Source organism: Littorina saxatilis, linkage group LG4 (assembly GCF_037325665.1).
Source record: "Littorina saxatilis isolate snail1 linkage group LG4, US_GU_Lsax_2.0, whole genome shotgun sequence".
Taxonomy (NCBI): Eukaryota; Metazoa; Mollusca; class Gastropoda; order Littorinimorpha; family Littorinidae; genus Littorina; species Littorina saxatilis.
This window is the reverse complement of record NC_090248.1, coordinates 65782950-65789256: the sequence shown is the minus strand read 5'-3', so window position 1 is coordinate 65789256 and position 6307 is coordinate 65782950.

Here is a 6307-nt window from a genome sequence, read left to right as displayed (position 1 = left end):
GCATTCCGCAATTAGTACAGAAGTGAGCAAAATATATTCACTTTTAAGGTAGGCTAGCCTATCTATATATCTCTCTCTCTCTATATATATTTGCAAGGTAAACAGGTATTGCTTTTTGGACAGTCATAGAACGGTCAAGTTATTATTCAAAGCGTAAAAGTAACAAACTAAATAATTATTAGTTTTACCAAATCAACACAACATTCTGCCTTTTTTGTGTGCGTGGCAGTGAGTGTGTAAACTATAAATAAATGTGACTTTTTCTGATGGTAAAATTGGCTATACATTTTCTTATCTGCGAAGTAAACCGGTAAAGTGCTATTTCGTCAAGGTCATCGAAAAGTCGAGTAGTTTTGACAATCAATCGTAAATTTTAAAGGAAAATAATGAAAGTAGGCCTACAGTAATGGGATTCAGAAAGGGGAAAAATGTATGCTTTTTTTTCTATCCCAATAACAGAATACAGACCGTTCTCTGATAATCAATACGCATGGGTTCAAATGTAAAGGTGAAATAAACATGTGTTATTGTCTCCCTTGATCTTCACGTAAAGAAGCTGCCTTTTCCATGAAGGCGTACTCATATTATCTCACACAAACACACACAGAATCTGCAACGGACCATGCATTCCAAAATGCAGGGAACAACGCAAAAACCGGCTGTGCATACTTTGCAAACAAACGCATTTCACTGTTTATGAAAAGACCGCTCGAATTTTTACTCAGTTCAACTAAGAAGTATCTAGTGTTCACATTTCCCAATGGTGATTATTATGGGGGCCAGGAGGCCCCCATTTATACGGTTAGTTTCGAGGGTGACCATGGGCAGCGCCATTTTGTTGTGAAATACGTCATCAGTTTGTGTACACAGGAAGTTGTGACATCCGTCACCCTTTGGGAGGGGTGAAGGCAACATTATTCATCAATAGAAAGTTGTTAAATCCGTCACCCTATGGGAGGGGTGAAGGCAAAATTGGTCATCACTGAGTTTGTGTAACACAGGAAGTTGTGAAATACGTCACCCTATGGGAGGTGTAGGCAAAATTGTTCAACAAAAACGAAGGTATCATCATTTGTCTAAACTGTGCAGGGTCAACCGCAACAAACTCAAACCATTCATACAACAGCTACCCGGGTAGCTCAGGTGGTAGAGCACTGGTCATACAACATTGCATCTGAGTGACTTATATACCAACATTTTATTTCTTATTTTCAGCACGGGTATAGGAAAAATCATGAACCAAAATGTTATTTATTTTCTAATTTAACATTTGTTTTACAAATGTGACCATGGTCTTTCAAACATACAGTGACATTAAACATTGTTATGTTAAAAAAAAAAGAAGAAAAAAAGCTTTTGTGCACAAATCATAAAATACATTGTACATTTTACCTACAGGCCAAACAGTGTCTGTGGCAAAGGACCCAGCAAGTTGCACTGATCTATATTTTTTTTTATCAGTGGCAAGTTGTCAAGAACAGGCGCTTGCATTTGGATGTGTCCACTGATAGTAGGTTTGGTTGTGATCATTCAGAATAATGTGGGAATAAAAATGTATGACAGTTTGGTATGATGACATGTAATTCACATATGCTGAAATGTAATATTATACATGATATAAAATTATTATGGCTGTTGCCATGCCCATGAACCCCAAGAAAGGTTTAATGTTATGTAAATCAAAATACCAAAATCAAGCACCTATTAATCTGGTCTACGGCGCGGGAAGATAGAGGCCTTCGTAAACGTTCAACGTTGGCCAATAATGATTTTAATAATGTTGTGTCGCTTTGTATTATGTTTTATTTTGTTGATCAATTGATAAATATGTCTTCCCAACATATCACAAATCAAACAGAAATAAAGTCTTATAGAACTACAATAATTATTGTTGCCGTCAAAACCTTGCAAGGCCTCAACCGTTCTCACGAGATCAGTTACATTTTTTTCCCTCTCTCTCTCTCTCTTTCTCTCTCTCTCTCTCTCTCTCTCTCTCTCTCTCTCTCTCTCTCTCTCTCTCTCTCTCTCTCTCTCTCTCTCTCTCTGTCTGTCTGTATGTCTTTGTCTGTGTCTCCCTCTGAGTCTCTCCGCTTCTGTCTTTCTATGTCTGTCTCTGTCTATGTGTGTGTGTGTGTGTGTGTGTCTCTCTCTCTCTCTCTCTCTCTCTCTCCCTCTCTCTCTCGCTCTCGCTTTCTCTCTCTCTCATCTGACTCTTGGCACACAGGTCAAAGCAGAGGTTAACTTGAGTGCACGTGTACCTAGCAGGAGGGGTGTGATTTCTTGAATTAGCTGAGGGCGGTGAACATGTGTCTCAAAGCAGAGGTTAACTTGAGTGCACGTGGACCTAGTAGGAGGGGGGGGGGTTGATTTCTTGAATTAGCTGAGGGCGGTGAACATGTGTCGTTGTTTGCCGTTGTCATGAGAACAGTTACTTTTGTTTTGTTTCGTTTTTTCCTCCAAATTTTTGCATTTTCACAACAGGCTTTTCTGTTTCATCTCTCATACATGGTGTCAATTGGAAACAAAACCCGGAACAAAACAGAAGTAACTTATCTCGTGAGAACGGTAGTGCACTAGGTTTGGGAAAAAACACGACAGTACCTTATCTCTTTCAACCCATAAGGAGCCCTTCAACATGTGACAGACTGACAAATGCACTTAACCCATTTGGTTCTTCGAGAGAATTTTTCCGTGAAAATCTTTTCAGTGCCTCAGGGTCAGCTCAGGGTCAGTGTCATCAGAGCCTACATGCCAGTAATAGTATGGCCGGACGAAGCCATATGTTAACGGAAGGGATATAAGACCGTTTTCAGCGGATTTTCACACTGCTAAAACCTGACTTTCTCGCAGTTGCTTTGTCTGCAATGCCTTAGAACTCTACAAATAGTTAAGTTTTTCGCGTTTGTGTTGTAATTTGCAAGCAAACATCGTACATAGTAAAGTTAATCGACTTTGCTACAATTTGTAAAAACTAGGGCATTACCTGATACCAAAACAATATATAAATAAATCCCATGCTGTTTTCAAATACAGCGTTTTGTTATTCACTTCAATATAATAGTAAAAAACAATCAAGAAATAACGAAGTCTTTTAACCACAATTTCCCAGATATTTACACTTTTCATTTTGTTTCAATTCACACCACAAAACATACACTTCGCCTTTTGCTATTCAGTCTCAAGTCTAAATAATAATAGTATAAATCATAACTAATTTTCTTCACACCATCATAGACATAATGTTGCCTCACATGTTCTTTGTACAATCGTTGGTTTTCACAATAAATATTGCATTACTGTACTTGTCTTCTTTTTCTTTAACAATGTCTTTCCAAAAACAAAACTCAAAGACCACACAAGCTATTGCAACCTACTCCTATCTCTCGTCTCTCTTCCTGGGTACAATGGTACCTAAGACTTACATTCAAATGCTTACATTTCCATGCTACGCACATTGTCAAAATACCAATAATTATTCAAAACAAATGTTAACTACTACCTAACTTCATTTCAGACCCACACCCATTATTATACACACATTTCACATTTAAACCATTAGTCGGCCTCCTGTCGATATTTATCGACTAAGTTCCTTGTAAAACAATTTAATTATAAATGGACCATAACTGCGATGGAACATCCCTTTTTTCCGCTTCTCCGTCGTGATTGGCCTTGCTCTCAGTCATTGAGACGAAAGTCTCGGTTATGTTTTATTTGTTTTTGCTTTTTATTCGAGGCATACAAACATGTACTTTTACCTTCCAGAAGCTTTCTGGGTTAACCTCACAGACAGACAGACAGACAGACACACACACACACACACATACACGCACGCACGCACGCACGCACGCACGCACGTACGCACGGACACACACACGCACGCACACGCGCACGCACGCACGCACGCACTTACACATACACACACACACACACACACACGCACACACACACACACACACACACACACACACACACACATTTGGGTGGAGGGGGATGATTATTGTCGGGCGCAGTTGTCCGAGGGGCAGTTGTTCGGGGGGCAGTTGTCCGGGGGGCAGTTGTCCGGGGGGCAGTTGTTCGGGGGGCAGTTGTTCGGGGGGCTGATACCCTCAATGACAGCAGTTGCCGATTAGAGACATATGTCGCGAGATTACTTATCAATCAGGCCCATCACCCCTCCTGGGGTATCATGCGTGGACAACAGATCTCCAGAGTCTGCGCTGTTGCTGAAAGCTAAAGCGTCTTATTAGCCTAATTCGGCGAAGTCGACTTCACGAAGCTCGCTGCACAAACATTATAGCACTGAATTTGAGGTAATAAGACTGCACGAATAAACGTTAAGTCAACGTCAATCTCAATTAGGGACATCCTTAAAGGCGGTCCTTAATACAACCCGAATTGATGAGGCCAAGGACAAACAGAGATGACTACCACACAATGTCCAGAGAGCAGCAAGTCAACCTCATCAGGCTGCGTACTGGCCACAACAGGCTCAATGCTCACATGAACCGAAAGTTCAAGCTGGCGCCATCACCAACCTGTGCCTGCGGTCAAGAAGACCAAACAGCGGAACACATCTTACAGCGATGTCCCTTATTAGATGAGGAACGAAAAGAAGTGTGGCCGTCACCAACTCCCTTGCAGACCAAACTATACGGCAGTCGACAGGAGTTGGAGAAAACGACAACATTTATCACCAGTGCTGGACTGATTGTGTAACCTCTGCGAACGCCAAGAAGAAGAAGAAGACCCGAAGTCGATTTCGCGAAGACTTTTTACCGAAAACTCAGTGCTTAAGCTTCGTGCGGTCAGCTTCGTTAAGTATACTTGGCGCAGTGGACTTGGCCCAGTTAAGGACAGGCTTAAAGCTTAGTGTCTGATTGGAGTTCCTCTCAAAGTGTGTTTCTGACCTCTTTAATGGAAATATTGTGTTTCCTCTGCAAGACAGTGATCATGGCAGTCATCTATGTGGGTGTCCACAGACTGACATTCAGACAAGCCGAGTGTCACATATAATTACAACGACACGTGATGCTATCAGACAATACGCAACATCCCATCACAAACCCCCAGTTTGTTGCTTCAAGCGCAAAATAACTGAATGGATAGATTTCTTTTTATATTTAGTCAAGTTTTGACTAAATATTTTAACATCGAGGGGGAATCGAAACGAGGGTCGTGGTGTATGTGCGTGTGTCTGTGTGTCTGTGTGTCTGTGTGTGTGTGTGTGTGTAGAGCGATTCAGACTAAACTACTGGACCGATCTTTATGAAATTTGACATGAGAGTTCCTGGGTATGAAATCCCCGAACGTTTTTTTCATTTTTTTGATAAATGTCTTTGATGACGTCATATCCGGCTTTTCGTGAAAGTTGAGGCGGCACTGTCACGCCCTCATTTTTCAACCAAATTGGTTGAAATTTTGGTCAAGTAATCTTCGACGAAGCCCGGACTTCGGTATTGCATTTCAGCTTGGTGGCTTAAAAATTAATTAATGACTTTGGTCATTAAAAATCTGAAAATTGTATAAAAAAATAAAAATTTATAAAACGATCCAAATTTACGTTTATCTTATTCTCCATCATTTGCTGATTCCAAAAACATATAAAATATGTTATATTCGGATTAAAAACAAGCTCTGAAAATTAAATATATAAAAATTATTATCAAAATTAAATTGTCGAAATCAATTTAAAAACACTTTCATCTTATTCCTTGTCGGTTCCTGATTCCAAAAACATATAGATATGATATGTTTGGATTAAAAACACGCTCAGAAAGTTAAAACAAAGAGAGGTACAGAAAAGCGTGCTATCCTTCTTAGCGCAACTACTACCCCGCTCTTCTTGTCAATTTCACTGCCTTTGCCATGAGCGGTGGACTGACGATGCTACGAGTATACGGTCTTGCTGAAAAATGGCATTGCGTTCAGTTTCATTCTGTGAGTTCGACAGCTACTTGACTAAATATTGTATTTTCGCCTTACGCGACTTGTCATTACTGTAATGTCCCATTGCTGGGAAATTCGAACCGCTTCCTCTCAGTGGATAGCTAGCAGCGACGGAGTCGCGCTACCCAGGTGTGTGTGTGTTTAGGTGTAATCAGCCACCTGCACTTATGACAAAAGTAAATTTTAAGGGGCTTAGTTGCCTATATTGGACATGAATTGGTTTTTTGATGTATGCGTGTTTAGGTGGTATCAGCCATCTGCACAGGTAGAATGACCAAGATCTTTAACGTGCCATTGTGGTGACACGGGGGTGGGAGATGGATACCGTCTCTGGGTCTGCACCTAAAGTTGACCCGTG